At 43.7% G+C, this 20590-nt stretch overlaps 1 protein-coding gene across 2 annotated transcripts in view; it reads left to right on the forward strand.

Moving 5' to 3' along the window:
- Positions 1 to 1777: 1777 nt before the first annotated feature.
- JAK1 (Janus kinase 1) overlaps positions 1778 to 20590 on the forward strand; it is a 57675-nt gene continuing 38862 nt past the window's right edge. For both annotated transcript variants that reach the window (XM_065841829.2, XM_071810068.1), the window contains exon 1: positions 1778 to 1951. The gene's annotated coding sequence lies outside the window, so the exon portion shown is untranslated. The remainder of the gene's footprint in view (positions 1952 to 20590) is intronic.

Raw genomic sequence — 20590 nt, forward strand, 5'->3', positions numbered from 1 at the left:
CCAGCCATCTGGAGATGCAGACACATGCATTCCCACACTATCAGCCCCCATGTCCCATGCAGGAGATGAAAAGCTTTGGGTTGGTTTCCTGGAGAATAGGTTCAAAACTCAGGATCACTAAGGCACAAGACAGATGAGCTGGGACCTGTTTCGGTGTAAACTCTATAAACACCTCATAACAGCAAAGGGTCTTGCATACCCGTGAACTGTGCATGAGAAGACCTTGACAAAAAAATGTTATCAGTGTGCTTTGATTAGTCTGAATTACATGAAACTACTATTATGTCGAAAGGTGGCACGTTTTTTTAATGACTAATTTGGCTGCTAGGGCAATTCCCCCAGAAGGCAGCAGCAGATTGGCTTTTCTTCAGAAGAAAATGCCAAATACGTGTGTGTGTGTGGGAAGCGGGGAATCATTTCATTGAACTGAATCATTTGCTTACTTGTGTTACTTCCACTTGTGCTGTTTCCTGTGGCTTCAAGAAGAGTTCAAAACTGCAGTGAAGAAACCCCTTTATTTTCTTTGTAGCCGGGAGAATTATGTCTCTCTCCTCATTTTGCTGTAAAACATGCAAGTTGTTTACGCTGGTTTATTGACATCTGTGTCAGGCTAGAGATAGGGCTAAATGTTTTTTAAAAAGGCTACAAATACAGGGGTAGTTGTGCCTGCACCGCTGCAGACACTGGACCTCTGTGGTGTCAGCGGTGGCCTCATCGCTGGGGTGGCCAAGAAAACCCCCTAAATCCAGCACCGCCCAAGAGGTCCCAAAATTCATGTTGGGTGATGGGCATTTTTTAAGCACCTGCTGTCAACCCCCTGAGTGCTGGGCTGGGTCCCACTGCCCCCACTAAAGCCAGGAGACAGATCCATTTTAAGCTCCTTCTCCCAGTGCACACTGTGGCCTGGGTATGGATGTGCAGAACGGGGTCTGGGGGTGTTGGTGGCAGGTGGCTGAACATGAACCAGTGTGTGCCCAGGTGGCCAAAAAGGCCATGAGCATCCTGGCTTGTATCAGGAACAGTGTGGCCAGCAGGGCTAGGGAAGTGATTGTGCCACTGTACTCGGCGCTGGTGAGGCCACACCTTGAATCCTGTGGTCAGTTTTGGGCCCCTCATCATAAGAAGGACATTGAGATACTAGAGGAAGCGCAGAGGAGGCAACAGAGCTGGTGAGGGGCTGGAGCACAAGTGTGATGGGAGCGGCTGAGAGACCTGGGGTTTCAGTCTGGAGAACAGGAGCTGAGGGGAGACCTTCTGATCTCTCAACTGCCTGAAAGGAGCTTGGAGCCAGGGGGGTTGGGCTCTGCTCCCAAGGAAAAAGCACCAGGACCAGAGGAAATGGCCTCAAGTTGCACCAGGGGAGGTTGAGGTTGAATCTGGGGAACGATTTCTTCCGCAAAGGGCTGTCGGGCATTGGAACAGGCTGCCCAGGGCAGTGGTGGAGTCACCATCCCTGGAGGGGTTGAACGGATGCGGAGATGAGATTCTTAGGGACATGGTTTAGTGCTAAAGTTGGGTTAGGTTATGGTTGGACTCAATGATCCTGAAGGTCTCTTCCAACTGAAACGACTCTGTGATTCTATGCCCGCCGGCACCCGGCGGCCTCTGAGGGCCTGACCGGCCCTCTGCCTCCCGCGTGCCGGCAAGTCCCCTCGGCAGCGGCCTCGCAGCGCCGCGACCGCCTCCTCAGCGCGGCCGGCGGGAGGCGGCCCCCGTCAGGCACCACCCCCGGGCGGGCCCGGCCCCGCGCATGCTCCGCGGGTGGACGCCGCTGCCGCCGTGCCGGGACCGCCGCCCTGCCGCCGCTGGGACCCGCGGGCTGCGGTCTCCTGGTCACCGGGCCGGGTCGGGCTGAGCCTCGCCGCCCCCCCAGCCCCGCGGGGCTGCGGCTGAGCGACACGGCCGCCCCGCCATCGCCTCTCGTTCGCCCCGGCGAGGCGCGACGGAAGCGGTGAGTGGGGCCGGAGGGGGTTTCTGCGGCCCCCTCGCCGGGCCCTGGGCCGAGGGGAGCCGGGAGGGCGGCGCGAGCGGCAGGCGCTTCCCTGAGAGGCGCTCCCGAGATGGCCGCCGGCGCCGGGCGCGGAGGCGGCGCGGGAGTTTCCCGGGCTCAGCGCGGCGGGCGGGCCCGGCGTAGGGGTGCAGGGCTCCCCTCAGCACAGAGGGCCCGGGAGCAGCGGGGGACGAGTCTGCGGGGTGCCGGGCCCGGGAGCGACGGGGGACGAGTCTGCGGGGTGCCGGCCTCGTGAAGCGGGTGTTCAGAGCCACGTTTCGGCGAGCGGCGGCGGGGAAGGCCGGGCCCTGGTGCTGAGGAGGAACCAGAATGAAATAACTTCGGTTCTGCCCGCTGGTGGTGGACATGGGTGAAATGTAAAAAATACGCAGGTGCTCGTGAGTGAGCTCGGACCCCCGTGAGCTCCCGGGAGCCCTCAGGCTTCTCTGCAAGTGGAGCTGCTGTGGAGATGCTGCTGCCTTGTGTGTCTGTGCAAATTCAGGGCTTGGAAAAACGGATGGGGTCCAGCTATCAGTCCGGCATCTGTTCCTCTGTTAGGGATAGAGACACTCGGGACACCTTTCAGCCCTCTCTGTAGGTGCTCCCTTCCCCCAGGATGCTGACAGCCAGGACACCTGTTGGCCGGGTGTCTGTCACCCAAAGGACAAGCAGGGATGTGGAGCAGATAACCTGGCCCTTGGCAAGTTGTGCCTAATTTCCACTTTCTCCAGACACCTAAAAATGTAATTTGCTTTCTCTGTGTGTGTGTGAAAAAAATTGCTGTCAATTGCTGTCAGTTGGGGTTTTCAAAATACTTACAGAAAGTTCATATGTGAGGAGCACCAGGACATCAAAGTGTGAAGCATGTTGACCCGGTACTGACCATGTTGGTTGTTGGCAGAAGGACATGTCAGTCGCTCGGTGTGGCAGGAGAGGGGGACCTGTCTCTGTTGAACAGCTTAAGAGAAGGATGGGGTGATGCTGGGGAAGCCTGTGGCTAACAGGGCAATTAGAGATGGGAGGGATATATTTTGAGGCATAGAGAACAGTGCAGATAAATGCAGTGCAAATATTTTTTTTTTTTTTTTTTTGAGGGGAATGGAAATAATTCAAAGTTGCGTCAGTGTTTAAACGCAACTCCAATTAGCCCAGTTTAACTCTTGGTCGTAACTCTCTGCAATTTTATTCTTGAGCTGAGGATTTTATTTGTGTCTGCTGAAGCTCAGTATTAAGTTCAGTTTTGACCATATATGGGGCCTGGTAGGCATTTCCTCCAGGACTTGTTTTTAAAACACACAGGAAGTTGCACCTTGATCGGAGTTTGTGCTGGGTGACACCGAGACAGGTGCATTGAAACACAGCCAGTTAAAGACACGCTGCTCACGTTTGAGCAAACAGGCTCTTGCCATCATTTGCAGAGTTAAAAGTTAAAAGCGACCACAGGCAGATTTTACAAGTGTTTTTGTCAATACATTTTTAGTGCTTCTGTTCTCCTTAAATATCTGACTTATCTAAGGATCTGCAAGCCGTTTGTCCCGAAGCCCAGTGGAACAGAGAATATACTGTGCTCGGACAGAGCAAAACTGCAAACATTTGACCTTTGTGAAAGGTTGGGTGAAAAACCTGTGAAAAGCCAAGGCGAGTGGGTTTAAATTTGCACAAGAATATAAACACGGAACTGGAATAACTTTAGGTTTGTGAACTCCTGGAAGTCTCTGCACTGCAAAAAATCTTTCAGAATTAATGTGGCCTTTTCTGAGAGGTAGATTCTGTAAATCTCAAACTGTTCAGGAATATGCTGTTTCTGTATGTCCAAACTGACTTGTTTGTTCAATCAGTTTAGTTAAAAAAATCCAACAAACAACAAAACAAATGAGAAGTAAGATCTATGTCCAAACTGACTTGTTTGTTCAATCAGTTTAGTTAAAAAAATCCAACAAACAACAAAACAAATGAGAAGTAAGATCTGGAGCAAAACTTTGGAAAGCAAACTTATATCAGTTGCAAAGCAAAAAGCTGAAGTGTTCCTGAAGAGTCACTGAACAGACTTGGTGGGTAAAATCAAGACACCTTTTAAACTAATTTTTTTTCTTAGTCAAACAGAGTCTGCAATTTAAAGTTACTTTAATTCTTTTACCTTACCTCTTGGGGGGCTGGAACTGATCCAGGGCTCTTTGTTTGAAAAATAAGTGATACCAATTCAGTAAATTTCGATTGACGTTCCTGTAGTAGTTCGCAGTCTTGCAAATGAAAGACTGAATTCACAGAAACTAGCTTCCCTTTTTTGTGTAGAGGGGAAGAATCTTTCCGTTTTCGTAGGCAGCATCTGGACAGTGATGCCTGCTGTTTCAGACAGGAGGATTTTGCCTTTTTCCTACCACGTACCTCCCCGTCTTCCCTCAAATAAGAGCTGAAATACCCTTTTCACCTGCAGAACTGGCCTCAGGTTTCTTGGCATCATGCTGCTGCCTGACTTGGTATGAGGAAGAGAAGCTCAAAATACAGCAACAAACCCAAACGGAGAACCCTTGGATCTCTACGCTCTGTTGGGCATGAACTGCACAAGAAAGAGCTGCCCTGTGTTTACATAAATATAAAGATGTTTGAATTGATTTGAGAGGTTGTAGCTTTTGCACATAAAACCAAACCTTTAAGACTGGTTTGTATTTAGATGTGAAAAGAATTGTTAGGAGAACACTGAGACACCAGTTTATGGAGGGAATACTGAGTTGGGCCTTAGTTCCTGACTCGTCTCATGTCCAACAGCAGTTAAAAATGATAAAATGTTTTCTTTTGGACAATAAACAGGCAATATTACATTTTCTTAAAGATCAAGCATTATTCCCGTAAATACACTCAGAGTTGCTTTAGATTGCTAAAGCACTTAAAATGCAATTAGATTTCAGGTATTGGTAATGGCAAGCACTTGCCAAATTGATAGAAAATGGCTTTTACAGCTCAGCACGTGATTCAGGCAGTTAATACTCAGAACCTGCCTTTTGCAGAGAAAGCTTTTCATGGGCTGACCCTGCTCAGTTCTGAGACAAATGCACTTGAACCTCATCAAGAAGAAAAGTGGAATCTCAAAAGAACAGCATTTTGGGGTGTTTTACAGCCAAATTGTTAGTTCTGTCTAGTGCTGTAGTTTCTGTACAGTACATGAAGTGACAGACTCGGGGTGGGGGGGGGGGGGGGGGGAGAGATTATTCTGCTCACTCACTCGATGCCTTTAGCAGCGCTTTGGGTACCCCGTCTAGTACTTGTTTTCCCATTCACTAGACCTTCCAAAAAACGGAAACAATGCTAAAAAGCACTAGGTTACTGGAAAAATAAGTTGATGATGGTTCTCTTGGGCAAATTGGTTGCAATTTCTCTCTATTCAAATGGGAGGGGGAAAGAACGGAAGTGCGATTTAGTGGTTTGAATTTCCTGGCCTGTTGAGCACAGGTGGATTTTTAAGGAACAGGTCCTAACATTCTCTTCATGCTCAAGGGCTTATAAAAGTTCAGACAGGCTGGCTAGAATAATTATCTTCTTTTTTCCCCTGAACTGGTTATATAAATGTAACATAACTTGCGTAACTGGCAGAAAAACTGAGCTACAGGAAACTGGAAGAGCAGCTTCTACTTGGAAAAGTATAGTCTGTATCTCTTATATTGTATATAGTTACCTTTTACCATCATCTGACAGTATGAGTTGTTTGATGGCAGTGACACAGATATGGTTCTCTGCAAGTTATGTTATCGTGATTATACATTGAAACAGCTGGTCCATAAAAATATCTGTTAGGATTTTTTTTTCCCTGCAGGTTGTGAAAGGTATAATACGAATGAAAAACTGGAAGTTGATGGAAAAGTGGAGGATGTGCATGTTGTCCTGAACTAAGGAGTGAGGTAGTGGTGAGAGCCTGGGAAAAATCAAACTGGAGTTTGTGCTTGAAGAGTTTTGATTATGAACAAGTGCAGTTATAGAATCACAGTATTGTTTGGGTTGGAGGGACCTTCCCAGCTCCCCCAGTGCCACCCCTGCCATGAGCAGGGACATCTTCACCAGCTCAGGTTGCTCAGAGCCCCGTCCAGCCTGGCCTGGGATGTCTCCAGGGATGGTTCATCCACCACCTCTGTGGCGAACTTGGGACAGGCTCTCACCACCCTCAGGGCAACAATTTCTTCCTCATGTCTGCTTTGAATCTTCAGAGGTGCTTCAACCCTCAGGTCACTTGTGTGGCTCTTCTCTGGACCAGCTCTAACCAAAGAATAGGAAAATAATTTGTATTAGAGTAATTACTTGGTGTTGCTATTGATTCTGCTTTGTCAGCGGTTCTGATAGTAAACAAACCATCTTCCAGAAATTCCATGACACTGTTCTGCTGTAGCTATGGAGTCCCCGAAGGAACAGAAAGGGCTTGTTACTAAAGAACAGGCTTTTACAGGACAGCCGGCTTCAAGAAACTCATCCATCGTAAATGCATGTCTCTGCCAGCTTTGGTCTGTGAAATATTTTGGACTCCTCCTTTGAAGCTGGTCTACTACATAAAGGAGGGTCTGCTAATAAATTGAATAAATTCAGTATTTAATTCTCTGACTTTTGAAGCACGTAGGATTTGCCATGAGTCAAGCCCTGGGTTGCCTGTGTGTGTACTAGAGGAGGAGACAGGGAGATTCACAAAGATAAGGTGTTGCTCTGCAGGTGGAGAAGCATAAAACACAGCACTCAGTGGGTTTAGAAGCCTTGGGGTGTTTTAATCTCAGCTGCGTCTCTGGCCAGTGCCCAACTTTGGCTAAAAAACCTTCAGCGCTTTTCTCCCCCTCTCTCTCCAGGAAATGCTACATTCCCTCTCCAGTCCCAAAGGTTTAATTCCCTTTGAACACAAAATCTAAGTGACCACTGCTGTTCATACTTCCAGGAGAAAACTCTGAAGGATAATGTGTGCGTTCCTCAGACTGTGCTGCAAAATCTCCCTCGTTTGCCAAGTGGATCTGAGAGGGGCCCTGGCTTGCTGAGGCACCGATACATGAACACAGTGCAAGTTTTTAGCAGTTTTGGACATCAAGTGCTGTTTAAACTGTTCCTTGAGTGTTTTGTTTGATTTCCAGCTATTCAAAGACTGAGCAGAGTCTGGATTGCCCATCAGGTGGCCCAGCTGGAATTTAGCAGGATATTGACATATTCAGTTTTTAGTGATACTCTTAACAATTACCCTTCCATCTGGGGCATATTCTGTCAAAATATTTGTTGGTCTTCCACTTCAAATCTTTTAAACCTCTTAATTTTACTGGCTGGAAGTTGAGATTGAGGTAATATTGACTCAGCTATTCTGAACAGGAAAAAATTGTTGTTCAACCTGGGAGCTTGTACCTGGATCTGCTGGGAGAGCTGCCATGCCCAGGGCTGTGCTGGCAAAAATCCTGACACCTTTCATGGCAGGAGGAGGGACAGATCTGAGCCTTCTGCCTTTTTACATCAGAAATGGAGATCATGCTAGAGCTGTGACTTGGACAGGGGAGGGAACGCTTGCAAGAAATCTGTTTGTATGTGGCCTCAGTTTTTCAGGAAATTAATTTGGCAGAACTTGCTATTGTACTCATTTTGAGACACTAGCAGCACAAAGAGATACATTAAACAAAACAAACATGAAAAGCCTTGGCACTTTTACAGTCTAAATAACTTCCTGTTGCTTGCCATCCATAAATACCTGTCTTTGCACTCCTGGATTTTACCAAATAGAATAACAAATTCAAAGCAGGTTTGTTTATCTTTTTTTTCTTTCTACCATTTTCTTTCTACCATTTAGCTTAAGTGTTGCATTAGGCTCAGCCTTTTATATTTAAATCTGTGATTTTGCATGGCTTGCTTTTTTTTTATCGTCCCTAGGGTCTTAGCTCAAGCTGGTGGGCTCCTGCATGGAAAGAAAATGTGGCCACCCTCAGTTCTGAGGTTTTTGATTAAGAACAACTATAAACTGGCATTTGCAATTCACTTATATGTTTTTCTTATGCACTGTGTCTTTCATATTTATTGAAGACACACAAGAAATAACCTTTCTCTTCCTGAACACTTCTGTATTTCGCTTTTCCTCAAAGTATGGCAAAACAGATGCTAATAATTTTGAAATTGCCAGAGCCTGTCTGTTTAGAGAGTTTAAAAGTTCAAAACGAACCAGGGGGTTAAATCAGTGAGCCCGACTTGTATGGATCAGCATCTCTTGTCACCTCTTCCAGCTCTGTGACCTGTGCTGGGGCTCTCTGTTCTGCAGGAGTTATCCTCCCCACTGAAAACAAGATTACGAATGCACTGTTTGCCTTTTTGTGTTTTCCTGCTGTTGATTTGTGTTGCATTTGTATTAAACCATATTTTTTTCCTTATTTGAATCTTCAGCCCTTCTTTCTTGTTCTTAAGACTTCTGCTGAAGGGAGAGAAAGGTGCATTTGACTTATTATTGACGGAACAGCTGTAGGTCTAAAATTTAGCACTTGCTTCTGCTGTTTGTAATGGTGAAGTCTGTATGAGTGGTGTACAGGCTGCCATGGACACCACGTTCTGCTGAAATGGTGTCACAGCCTTGTGACTTTTCTGCCTGTTTTTCTATTAGAAGCATCAGTGCTGGGAATGGCTTAAATATATTTTATTTGACTGTTACATATTGATCTTTAGAAAGTCTCTTAATAACTCTGTCCCCTAAAGACAGGGAATAGTGAAGAGTTAATCCAGATTCTGCAAAGTGCTGATGTAGTCAGAGAAAAGGAGCCTGGGTGATCCTCATTTTTTTTGAATGACCATAACTGTTCGTTGCTGAGCAAGCTTCTCCTTGTGTTTGTTCTGCTGTATCGTTGCCCCCGCGAAGGAGGGACAGCAGTTGTGTTTATGGATGATAAAGAACAAGCCCCTGTACCCTGATGAACATGTTGTATGTAGATGCAAGTTGCTGGCACGAGCGTTTCCAACAGGGATTCTCACTCGGAAGCCTCTGTCTTACCACCAGCATCATCTGGGAAAAAAATCAGCTTGTGTTGTTTTATGTGCACTTATTTGAGTAGTAATTAATGGCCATGAACACCTTTCTTGTAAGTGTGGAATTGATTAATACAGGAGAGCATGGGTTTGATTTCACTGTCAAAGCCACAGGTGGTAAGTGAAAGGACATACAGGGATAGCTGACTTAAAGAGCTTTATTTTTACAAAAGAACAACAGCTCTCTTCTGCCAAGTTAAAAAAAAAAAAGTCCTGTGGGTTTTACAGTCCTTTCAGCTTCCTGTACATGTGACTTACAACACAGCCAAGTTACATCTATATAAGCGAGATACATCAGCAAACAGGGCTCACTTTGCTTAAAAAAGGGCACCCTTTAAATCCTGGAACAACTAAAACCTGGGACGCCGGTCACATTGGCCTGGCTGCGTGCGAATTCACTGTTGACCCTTTGTTGGGATTGACAGCAAGTTCACCTTGCAATAGAAGCATGCGGTATGTCCAGGTTTAATCGCACCATGTTCTTAAAAGGCTGCCATTGAATTCCGTGGAAAACGAGCCTGTGTTTTCCTTGGCTGAGGATGTGTGTGGAGGAAGGAGATGAGCCGGGTATCGGCGAGGCTGTGGTTTCACCTTGCAGATCACAGCAGCACATTCTTCTTAAGACGCTCCTGTCATGACATGTCACCCTTCGGATTAATGTTGCAGCTCAGGCTTCTCACCAGCTCCCCACTGCCTTCTGCAGGAGTGTGTGAAATTGGACACTTGTGGAAATTGTGCTGAAGAAACACTGGTGGAAGCAATTTAACAACTTCATATAGCCCAGTGTATACAAAATATTTTTCTCTAGAGCTGACTTGCAATGCAGCGCATGCCTGTTGCTGTGCTTTGCACATCATTTAGCATGCGAAGAAGCATTTATGTATTAATTTTATATGACAAGGGCAGGGCCTGCCAACCCATAAATCTATGACAGGACTCTGCCTCTTCAGGGCGAGAAATCTGGATCACCTTCACCTGTTGCGTGCCTTCAGATTGTTTCATGCTTTCTCCGATGAACAAATCCCTTAAAATTTTTCAATCCATTATATCTTTATTACTTAACTGCTCGGTAACGTTTAATTAGCAGTTAGTGTGAACTGCCGTGCTTGTTTGTGTACATATACGTGACTAACTCCCATTTGTGTTTAGAGTTCCACACAGGCTCAGTTCTGCACAGACAGTGCCTATCAGTGAAGCTGAGTAATTACAGAAAGAACTTGATTTGTGCCAAGTTCTGGTGAGTTCACCCTTTAAAACAGAACTGAGGTGCAAACTGCTGTCTCTTCCTGATAATTTTGCTGAAGCTGGCAAAGGCTCTTGTTAGAACTGCAACTTTTTTGCATGACTCCAGCTGGAAATAAGATTTGCCACACACTTCAGCTCACTTTTTAAAAACCATTTAATCAATTCTAGTTCTGCATTCGAGGCCAAGACAGTTCGCACATTCATTACCACCACTTGGGATGTACCATCCCCAGGTGCTTATTGCTCCCTTTCTGTCGGAAAAACCTCACTGAACCATTTACACTTTCTTTTTTTGCCAGCAAAGACTGGTAGCCACCAGTAAAATAGTAACATCTTCACCAGGCTCTGTTGCCTGCACAAAAAGCATGGACATCTGCTCGCAGCTGAAGTAATTTTAGAAGTGACGGAATTACATTTTAAAAGAAAATCCTCTCTCTTAGATATGGTTTAGAAGCTTGCAAAAGCAGCCAACATCATCAGCTTTCCCAGACCTTTTCAAGGTGTTTATTTTTCAAAACCTGTAGTTACTCAGTTTCAGAGACAGGGAAAGTTGAGAGTGGTTTAATTAGCAGGCGAGACTGACATAACAATGCTGATCTTGGAAACAAATGCACACTTACGGTCTTACAAAGCTATTCTGCTGGTTTCAGTGAGGCATCTATTGGTGTGTACTCAGGGCACAGCCAACAAGCACTAACATATAATTTGCTGAGCCTCAACCAAAGTCTTAAGAAACCACTTAATGTGTTACATCTCTGCGTTAATAGGGATTAATTTTTCAGGACTTATTTTCAAATCAAACTCTTCTTAGGGTAGATAATGTGGCATAGTTCTGTGGAGCAGCAAGCAGCCTGCTCCATGAACGTCCCATTATAAGCTGTGAAAAAATGCGGTAATTCACTTTTCTCTCATCTGTAATTAGTGATGAACTATAAAATGTCTTTTAAAGGGGTAGGAGGAAAAGGTACCTTATTGGAAATTTGGCCTGAGAAGTGAAGCATTCTACAATAAACTGATGACTTAGAAATGCTGTTGTGGAGTTCTGTCTTGATTTTGCATACTGAGTCCTGCTTTCTGAGTTTACAGCTGAGGTCTGTCTTCCTGATTTTATTTGCTTTTGGTCCTGTTCATTTCCAGAAGTTGTGACCTTAAAAAATTAACTGGTGTATTTTTTCATCTGGGAACATGAGTAATGTAAGGGGTGTATGGAAGGAGGAGCTCAGTGCAACTCATTTTGCAATAGCTCTGTGTTCTTTTCTCTTTCATATTATAATTTTATAGCCGTGGACTTGTTTTAGTCAAAGGCACTGGCTTTAGGCAAAGAAAAATCATAATTTGATCCTGATTTTTTTTTTTAATTAGGCAAAACATCATCTTATGCTTCAGAAATATGATGCTCTTGCCTGAGCACGAGATCTCAAGAGGTTCCTTCCCACTTCAACCACTTTGTGACGTGGAAGTTGTGGTTTAATAAAATTAACACCTCGATATGTCCATTTTTAATTTAATTTCCTAGTTGGATTTCTTGCCAGATTGAATTTGTGTATTTCAGTCCTCCAAAAAAAAAAAGTAAATTATAATGACTAGCATGGAATAGCATGTTATTGGAATATCTGGTATGCTTATTCTGTTTCCCTTGCCACATCTGTTTGCTCTCTTGTTACAGTAAACAGAAAAGAATTTACAAGATTGAAAAATGGTGGTGTTGGCTTCTGTGATTCTCGGTTAAGCTTTCATCATTCCCAGCTAAAATGACCGGGTGGCTCTTTCTGAGTTTTTGTCCAAAGTATTTTTCAGGAGTTAAGTATGTGATGATAACTAACAAAAACAAAATTTAGAGCAGCCTAAATGAAGTCCTTTGCCCTGATTTCAGTGACTTCTGCTTACAATCCATTAGTGCTCAGAATTTCTTGATGAGGAAAAAAGTGGTCTAGTATTTCTGATGTGTTTAAAACAAGTCAAGTCTTGTATTATCATCAAATTAAAAAAAATATCAGGGAGTTTTTCTGAATCTGGCAAATCTCTAGATGTGCTTTGGCTTCCATGTTATGAATGGTAAGGAGACAGTGGCACACGGATTTCTCTCTTTGCAGATGTCAGGAATTGAATGCTGCTCACAGGGGTGTTGTGGAAAAGGCTCTTGGCCTTTTTGCTGAAATTCAGGTGAACTTGTGTTTTCTGCATGTCTTGTTCCACTAAACTTTCAGATTTTCAAAAGACATTAATTGTACACTGTGCTCTGGAGGGGGAGGAAACAGGCTATGGGTTCTTGTTGGAAGCCAATGGATACCAAGAGCCAGCTCTCCGGTGGCTTGGTAAGAAAACAGAAAATGAGAAATTTGAGATTCTCATAAGTGTAGGAGTCACGCACTTTAAAAAAAAAAAAAAGAGAAGCATCATCGAGAACTTCTTTTTGTGCTCAAGAGCCCGCAGTTGGAGAGGAGTGGAGTGGCACAGCGTGGAACGGGCACTGTGTGAGCATCCTTGTTCCATGTGCGTGAAGGTCCTGCCAGAGCAGAAACTATGGATAGATCTCCAAAGATGGTCTCCCCTCCTGAGTACTGGTATAAGACACAGTTTGGAGTGGAAAGGAGAAATTGTGGGGAGCGCCAGAATCCCCTCTTCTCCCTCAGAAACCTGCATGGATGGATTCCTGCTGGGGAAGATCAGCTGTTTTGTGTGACCTGTGGTGTCCTGGGGACACTCCAGACATGGTGCCAGGAGCCCCCAGCACAGAGGTGATGTTCACTGGGGGATGCTTGTGTTTTGTGGTGTTTGTCATCGTGATGCTCAGACACGGAAGTGGCAAATTCTGTGCTGCTGACTTGTTGACTGTCTGTAGACCAACAGCATGCTGGATTTTTTTGTGTTTATTTCCCCTTAAGAGTGAAGGAAATATGTTTTCGTCTATGTGTATAGAAAGGCTGTGTCTAGAACGGGGTAGAGAAATGCAGGACACTGCAGGTAGCCTTGCAGACTGAAGATAACCACTGCATGTGCACAGAAGTCACCTAAAAATAAACATTTGCTTTATAATTTCTGGTTAAATACAACTTATGTGCATTTAGTTGTTTGAGAAAAAGAACCGATTTTACTTCACAATATAGAAGTAAATACCAAGACAGATATGCAGCTGGATTATAACCAGATTTCTGAGCTGTAAGGCATGGGAGAAGATTTTGGTTAGTTGTTTAAAAACGGGGTATTTCCTCTCTGTGAAGTTCATGTGATAATTCTTGGATTTCTTAAGAAAACTGCTGGAGGGATGATACATTCCAGTTGCTACAGCAGTTACAGATAATTTTTTTCTAAAAAAAAAAAAAAAGTTTGTAGAGATCACTTGTAACTAATTTCTGTGAGTTTTCTTTCAAGTCTCTAACCTTTCAATATAGAGATCTACTTAATGTAGCTAATATTGATTTAATGTTCATTAAAATACTCTTTCCCTTTAAAATAAAAGCTTCCAGATTTTAGAGCAGTGTGTTAGGTTACAAATCAATAGGGTTTTTTTTAGGTCTGGTCTTTAACGTAATTCTGAAACTAGTCAAGCATTATAGTTCTTTTAATGTGTTGATGCATTTTGAGTCAGTTTTTCATGGGCTAACAGCCTTCTGGCAATTACAATGACTTAGGGCAGTGGTCTGGAGGGAAGGTTCTTATCTTCCTAAAATCCACGGGGCTTCCACAAATGCTGAGGAATTCCTGATGTCACAACATAAATTTTTGTAGAGGCCAAACAGTTTAAGACTGGGGATATTTGTATGTTATGATAAACCAACATTGTAATGAAATTTGAAAGAGGTTTTGTTGTTACGATTCCTACTTTGTTAACTTGCAATTAAATTTCTAAGTTGCTTTTAAGGACAGAAAAAAGGAAGTAGGTTTATGGTGAAGAATGTTTAGAGCTGAGGCTTAAGGAGCCATGTTAGAGCTCACAGTTTGTGTACACACAATGTACCTTCTGCTTTTATTTTTCATTATTTTCTACAGAAGTGCATGTACTTTAACAGACAGATTTGCTCGCCAAAGCTTTTTTTTTTTTCCTCTAAGTATTTTTTGTATGTGCTATTGCCCACTACAGTTAAATATTTATTGCCCAGAATAGCTGCACTGTGGTATTTGCAGATTGTCCAGCTCCAGACCTGGATCAAAGAGCGAAATGCCCGGCTGGTTTGTAAAAATTCCTTGTCTCTATAGTTTTTAGTTTTGAAATCCAGGCTTTGGAACTGTGATTGTAAAACATCCCGTTTCATCACAGCTTATAAAGAGGGAAGAGGTGTGATTTAAAGTTTCTCAGACTTGCTGCTCTCTTTTTTCCTATTTTGCCCTGGTCTTTCCTAATTTCCAGCGATGGGGATGTCTGGTAACCCTCCCTTTTCAGCCATATTCACCCTTCTGTGTTTTCTTATTCGTTGAGTATCAAAAGCAGTACGTGGTGTGTGAAGCCACTGCCTCTGTTTAGCTGAAGTTAAAACTGAGTCTTTGCAACAGATAATTGATTTTAAGTTTACCCTCCCCCCTCTAAATTCAGAAGACTTTTTTTTGTCTTGTGGTCTCTTAGACGCAAAATATATTGTTAGTTCTGGTATCAAGTTCAAAAGGGGAAACATGAAACCCCAGTTCTAGAGCACAGTTCCTGTTTTTCTCACTCGACAGTTTGAGCTTGGACTTTATTACTGCCAGTTTTTATTAGTTTTGGAAGCAGACAAATGCTCCTTGACAGTTAAGTAAATGAGTCAGTCTGGGCATATCTATCTTCTCTTTCTTCTAAGTTGTGCTGAAAATATCCCCCAAACTTTTCCTGTTATGCTTTTCCTGTCAAAGAAGAGCAGAAAGTAATAAATTATAAGGCTGGCACAACATAATGTAGAGAAGTTGTTACTATGAATATTCATGCATAAGGTGCCTCATAAAGTAGTGCAAATATAGCACTCAACTTGGGACCTCCCTAAAATAGCAAATATTTTTCTTAAAGGTTTCAGGTTAATGATTCTCCTTCTGCATTTTTTTTTTCCCTTGATGGCCAGAAAAGCCACTCAGTCCCATAAGAAAAATATACAGGATTGCATGTTGCCACTGGTAGTATATAGGTAGCATTAAACAATTGCAGTTGATACCTGATTAGCTTGATTAGTCTTGATTAAATTGTCCATCTGTTATGAAGGCTTTGTAGTGGCTACAAACTTTACTCTGTGGAATTTCCTATACATGACCATTAGTTCCTGTAAAGCCCAGTAAATAAGACTAAGACTTGCTTTAGAAGGGTTTTTCTCTGTTTTTTTTGGATGGTTTGAACAAAGAGCGGCAGAGGCGCTGTGTTCAGAAAGCCTGTTGCGACAACACGCGGATTTCTAGGAGGATCTTGTTGGAGGGTGACTCAGTATCTCAGCGTGGCTGCAGGAGGGAGAGAGGGTAACGAAATACTTTCTGAAGTGAGATACTTCATAATTGTCTGTCAAACTTTTTGAGAGTGATTGAAGCATAACTCCTTTATTTCTAGTCCTTTTTAATGTTGACTTTCAGTCCTTTGCAGTGTAATCCTCTGAACCAGTTACTCAGAAATGATCGTCGAAAGTTGAAAGAACAAGTAGGAAATTCAGATGAAGCTTTAGTGGTGACCTGTCCGTCCTGGAAGTCTCAAGATGGGCAGCGGTATTATCCAGTGTGTAAATTAAGATGTTGCAGCAGGCGCTGGGAAAGCAGATATGGCGGGAGGTGCTTGGGGTGAGTCAGAGACGTCTGAGTCAGTGCTAAAAGTGATCGAACAAGAGCGTCCCTACTTAGCTATTTTTAATATTTGCTTACTCACATTTACTGTACCGAGCTCTTTACGGGAAAGGTAGTTAAAAGCTGTAGTAAGGTCTTCAAACCACTTTTCATGGTGACAGCTTACTTTATTGATTTGGAGTGATGAATTCAGTCCTGCCTTTTCTGATATTTTTAGGTCTCAGAATAATTCTTGTTCTGCTTGATGCTTCCAGAAATGCCGCAGTCCAGTTTGCACAGCATTGCGTCTAGACCTACAAGGGTAAATTGGCATCGAGGCAGGACCTTACAGCCGGATCAGCAGTGGAAAGCGGCAAGGAGGGGTGGTGATGAGTAGCTTGGTAGTACCCAAAAGTGCTTTTCTACCTAATCAGGTGGAAGCCTGTTTTATAAGGGATATTAATTAATATATTAAAAAAATATTTGTGGGTTTTAGCTACAACGGAATATAGAAGTCATAGGTTTTCCGTTGTAAAACTCTGCTTGCAGTTTACTTAATCCTTAGGGTGCTGCCTAAGCGTGTTCAGCTTGCGGAGCTTATGGCCAGCAAGGTGCAGCCCTGACTCCCTTCTTTGCAAATACAGATATTCTCTTTTTTACGGATGTTGACAGCTCCATTTGCAGGAGGAAGAAGTTGAGGGGGTTGCTTGGGTGCACGTATGTGGAGTTCAGCGGTGGCTTCCTGTTTACTGCTGCATGGTGAGGATTTGGGCTTGGGCCAGAGAGGGTGCAGGAGGGCGCCTTGTGGATCTGCTGGTACACACGTCTGCCCTGCACCTCCCTGCACTTGGCGAGGTGTTGCCGAAACAACCATGGCTGTGAGTCGGGGTGTTTGCTGTGGAGCAGCGGTGGGACCAGTACACGGGCTGGAAATTGCGTTGTTTTCGTGCTGCAGAAAAGATTTCGTGGTGTGCAGCCAAGTTCCTTGAGCGATGTGTTGGCACTGGAGGTGGGGACGAGGTTCGTGTCACAATTCATCAGCTGAGTTTTGTTATCAGCTTCTTGGGAAGAAAGGCTTACCCGTGACATTTACAGCTGATATCTTGGGACTCATCAGTGGCGGGGAGCAAAGCGAGACCAGAGATTTGTGGGCATCGAGTCCCAGCAGCAACATCATGGTCCTGTATCCAAAGCTGCTCCTGGGCCAGAGGGAGGGAGAGGAGCAGCTGAGCCATGTCTGCTGCTCGGTGCTTCCAGGGACCTGAAATACAGTTATACTTGGACTGAAAAGTGAATTGACCATGAACTTGCATGAAACTGCTCTTGTCCAGAACTGGAAATTGAGAAACAGTGAGCTACTGTAAATTTTCATAACATAAAGACGCTACTGGGAGTGCAAGTAGACTCCTGAAACTGTAAAAGTTTATATTCCTCTCATTATTTTTGACTTTGGACAGACATAGTTGTACTTTGAAGAGTGACAGTTGGTATTCTGAAACACAGAATATATGTTATTCAGACTATTTGTTTTCAGCTTTCATACATTCTATAAGACTCACAGGAGGATGATTTTTTTTGTTAAAGGGAAGACCACCAAGTTACCAGGCAGCAACTGCAGAAATAGGACAGGCAAATGTTTGCTGAAAAGATAAATGGGTGAACTTTAAATAAACATGAGATGATTCAGCCCTACTGGAATTTTGTCAAAGAGTTAAATAGGATTGGTAAACTGGAAGAGGCGTAAGGCTTTCTAGGCAGAAAAGTGCTTAGATTGTAAGGTTGAAACTGTTGTACGGGTGAGGCTGTGTACATTCCCACACCTGTGGCAAATGCAAAGTGTAGTAGAGTCTGTCTGAGTGTCAAGGCCAGCTTAAGTCATTCTGGGACCAAACTGTCAGCAACAGGATCATTTTGCAACCTACAGTACAACCTCTCAAGTCCGTAACCAAACAGGACTCCCTAAGAAAAGAAAAACAAAGTCCTCTGCTCACCATTGTACGTTAAAGCCACTGACGTGTCTTTTCACCTTTGAACCACTGTTGACACAATTGTCAGAGGTAAACGTATAAAATTTATTCCTATTTAGCTAGTTAGTTAAAAATAACGTATGTATTTGTACAAGAGATTGAATGGATTGAGTGTAAATATTTAGTTTGCTTTGTAGGGCAATACTGGGATGTAGCTCATAGTTGACCAAAGACTCACACCAGCACTTCTCTTAATTGTAACAAGTGCGCCATGTCAAGCATTCACAAGTACATTAGATAGTAGAAACTCAGTAAAGAACTTGCTGAAAACAATTTTTAGAACTTCAGTTGGTGGAAAAAAATCCATAATTACTGATAGGTGTCTTGAAACACCGCAGTGCTTCGCTCAGATTACCAATGCAGGTATGTGCAAACTGAGGAAATCCTTCTGTCTGTGTTAACAGGTGATAGTGGAGAAGTGGACTGGATTTATGGTTACTTCTCAGCCCTGGGTTCCTGCAGAACAAGCAGCTTGTGGCAAGCTTGCTGTGCTTAAAAACTAAATTATCAGTTACTTTTGTCGTCTCAAGAGATAAAATAGATACTAGAAGAATATCAGGGTGTTCTGTTGTTTCAAGCAGAAAACAAGTGTTAGATTAGACTTTAAGTGCAGCCGTTGGGGGCCTGGCCCTCATAACATGACAGCTATCCCATATTCTGAAGTCCTGTAGGAGAATTGGTACAACACCATGGAGGCTGTGTCCTGTTTTACTATCCAGAGGGCACCTGTGATGTGGCCGACACAGTGTTTGCATTGAAAGGAGCAGTTGACTCTGTGTGTGTGTGTACACCTAAGTGAACAAGCAGCAAGCACAATCTATAACATTGGACACAGCGGCCCAAACCAGTTACCCGAGGAGGAGCATTCGACCCTACAATGTGGCACCCATCGCCATTCAGACTCAGCTTTTCCATCACCAAACGGAGGCACAAGGATCCTTGTTATTTGGCAGAGCTTGAGTTGTCTATTCAGACAACTTTCCAAATGGTTGCATATGGCTTTCACCAATTGGCTTCCTTTGTTTCAAGTGGCTTCTGCCAATTTACTTGTATTTGATGGTTTTTAGGAAGAAAAGAGACTGCAGCTGTGAAAAATGATGCTTTTTTTCCCAGTCTTTGTTGCAGTTGGGATCAGAGAAAAAGGATTTAGGGTGGGATCTGAAGCATGTCATTCCTTTGTTACCCTTATTTTGGACTTACCTTCTCTTTTTAAAGTGAGATAGGCAATGTAAGGATTCATTAAAGCCTGAGAACATAAAAATAATTGCAAGCAAACTGAATGCTCTCCTGAGGGAGGGCCCGCTCATACAGCTGTTGAATCTCCAGTGTAAAGAGATGCGGATGTCTGCTATCCCTTCTCAGTCGAAGGAAAGGCTCGGAAACCTCATCTGACCTACTCCAGGTTTCTGTTTCGGGGTGAGACAGAACAAATCTTGAACTTCATTGTCTCAATTGTCAATGAGAGTGGCACACCATGTCTAGCCTGCAGGCAGATGTCTGCATTTAGCCAGAAGTACGGGCAACATACAGGTATTGCTGGGGTCTCCTCTCATATCTGGCTGGGAAACCTGTTTTGAACACAATTTCTTTCTTAACAAACCATTTCCCTGAGGTGAGTGAAGTTCAGCGCAAACTCATTTTTCAGCTGTTAGCCCTACTGCTCATTTGTGGGAGAAGTGGTGCAGCTGTGCATGACTTTTTGAAGAGAAAAGATAAGTGTCTGCCCTGTTGCTTTCAGGCAGAGGATAAAAATAAACCAGTTACAAGTTTTGTCACTGTGATCCTTTGTCTCAAAAGGTTGTTTTGTACACCATTCTCTGAACTCTTCTGTTTAGCACACACTTGCAGCCACCTCTGTCTGGACCTTGCAATGAGCTGCCCCGAGAAGCTCTGGCTTTTGTGAAATGGTGAGGAAAGCAGAAAATAAGCTGAAAATAAGTCCCTAAAATGGACTGAGTGGACTTTAGTGTTGTGTCTCATTGTGCTTCAGGCAAGTCAATTAACTGGTCACAGTTCCTCTGACTAATAGGAATAAATGTGTTTACAGCTAACCACTAATACAGGTGTACTCTGGTGATCAGTTGTGTGTTTATCCCAACAGAAAGACAATAAAGAATTCTGTTTCCCACTTGTGTTAAAAATGATGTCTCAATGGCAGTAAATCTTTCTAGTCTCCAGTCATATGCGTATTTTGAAAAACACACACAGGTGGATACAGACTGCACTGTTGAGAAGTTGTTGCTTAAATTAAAAGTTGTAAAATACAATTAGCTTCAAACAGCACTGCCAGCACTTCGGTTTTCCTTTCTGGGGACTGCTCTTTGTGCTGGTGGGAGCCAGTGAAATGCCAATTAAGTATATTTAATGGGTGCATGCAGTGTGAGAAGACAGTTGCCAGGACATCGTCACGACACTGCTCAGCCCTCAATGCCACCTCCTCAACACCCATCCCTGGTGCAAGCCCTCACTGCGGCTCAGTGAGATTTTACTTTAGTCAATGAAAAACCCACGAGAGGGTGGGTAACGGAGCCAAATATGTCTTGTTAGTTTGCTTCCACATGCGCAGATAACAAAACACAGTGGAAAGTGACACTAGGATGTGTTAGCTGAA

Source organism: Patagioenas fasciata, chromosome 6 (genome assembly GCF_037038585.1).
Source record: "Patagioenas fasciata isolate bPatFas1 chromosome 6, bPatFas1.hap1, whole genome shotgun sequence".
Classification (NCBI taxonomy): Eukaryota; Metazoa; Chordata; class Aves; order Columbiformes; family Columbidae; genus Patagioenas; species Patagioenas fasciata.